The sequence below is a fragment of the Octopus sinensis genome, linkage group LG16 (assembly GCF_006345805.1).
Source record: "Octopus sinensis linkage group LG16, ASM634580v1, whole genome shotgun sequence".
In the NCBI taxonomy this organism is placed as follows: domain Eukaryota; kingdom Metazoa; phylum Mollusca; class Cephalopoda; order Octopoda; family Octopodidae; genus Octopus; species Octopus sinensis.
In genome coordinates this window covers 5,429,020-5,430,937 of record NC_043012.1, presented here as the reverse complement: position 1 = coordinate 5,430,937, position 1,918 = coordinate 5,429,020, and positions in this window count along the sequence as shown.

Below are 1,918 nucleotides of genomic sequence, written 5' to 3'. Positions count from 1 at the left end.
AAGCCTTTGTGACAAAAGAACCGATAGTTAAGTTATCTCTATGGAAAACCCTAGTTCTGAGCAAATTAGATTACTGCTCGCAGCTTTGGTCTCCTATCTCATCAGGTCTCACAGAAGAAACTGAGGGGTTACAAAGAACGTTAAAAGCCTTAATTACTGGTAACGTTTGAAAGCGTTGTGTCTCTACTCTACTGAATGCCGAAGAGAGAAATATACTATCACATACGTGTGGAACATCTTGGAGGCGCATGTTCCAAACTTCGGCGTTTGAGAGAATTTTAATGCATATACTGTTAGATTTTGTCAGCTTCCAAATATACTACCATGGTAACCACAAGTAAAAGCACTCTGTTGTATCAGTTTGATATTTAGAGGCCTTCAGCTGTTCAACTGCCAATCTAAAGTAATCATAAATATATAAGAAATCTCTGTTGAAATATTGAAAGAAGACATTGGATTAACTCCTAATGATAATGCTCTACCGGTCAGCCATTCAGGAATGCACTCAGGAGAAATCAGCTGCCACAAACACAATCCCAGACCAACTTTCAGCCATAAAGACGTGACACAACTAGTGTGTTTACGTTCCCGTAACATAGCAGTTCGTCAAAAGAGAATAAGTACTAATTTTAAAAATAAGCTCTGGAGTCAATTTGTTCGACTAAAACCCTTCAAGGCTCCTGCATAGCCGCAGTCAAATGACTGAAATATGTAAAATAATAAAAGAACATGTGTGTGTGTATATATATATATAGTAGCAATAGAAAAGAGGAATTTCGAATTATCCCCACATGATGAGTTGTAATGTATATAAGAAAATAAAAAAGGAAAATACGCACACTTACATAGTTTTAATATAATTTTTAATATATCGACCGGTTTCGCTATCGCTATTCATGATATTATGCTTTACTTATTTTAATATGTATTTTTGATTAAGAAGAAATTTTGTCCATGTTGTGTGTGATGAAATTCACGAGTGAATGACTTCACAAGTAGATAAATAAAAGGGAGGCAATTGGTTATCGTTATTATTGTTATTGTTGTGGGTAAGGAAGATAACTGTTCAGCTTTCGGTAATGGGAGGGGAATATATATTTACAAAGACAAGTTTCGAAAGCCTTGTTTAGTGAGGGGATTTATGTACAGTGATGTAATCGTGAATTGAAATATGTAAAGATAAAAGTTGGTTATGCGTGCATATTAAGACGTGTTCTGTATTTTTAAATGAAAAACGTTTCTTTATTTAAACGTTCTAGTGGAGAGATTGTGTCTTTGCACTGGTAGAATGGGAAGACTGTGAAATTCGGTTTGGTGTTATCTGCACATTTTTCTATATGTTCACTGAGAGGAATTTTCCTGTATTGCGGGAAACGGATTTTCTCGTTATGTAGAGTGGTTCTCTTTCTCACGTCATACTCGTTTGTCCAATATAGTTGTGTCCGCAACTCGAGCAGGTTATTACATAAATTAGATTCTCAGAGGCACAAGTGAAACTAGTTTTAATTGTGAACCTCTGTCCTTGTTTGAAAACGAAATCAGAGCCTTCAAGCAGGTTGGGGCAGGTTCCACAGTTTGGGCGTCCACATTTTTAAACCGTTGGTTTCGTGGTTGTTTTGTAAAGCTTCGCATTTGTTAGTAGTCTCTTTAGCGATTTGTCTTGTTTTTTGCATTTGATGAGTTTGTGTGTTTTCAGGATCTCGTTCAATTTTGGATGTCTAGTTAGTAATGGAAGAGTTTGCACAATAGTGTTGAATGCCTCACTGTTTCTGGGGTTGTGTGTTGATATAAATAGTAATGTTTTGAGTGGAGGTGTGGTGTTATGTTTTGTTGTTCTTAGTGTTTTTGTGTCTAATTGTTTGGCACGTTTAATTCCCTCGTCGATAAGTGAGGGTGGATATTGTCTTTCAATAGGCGT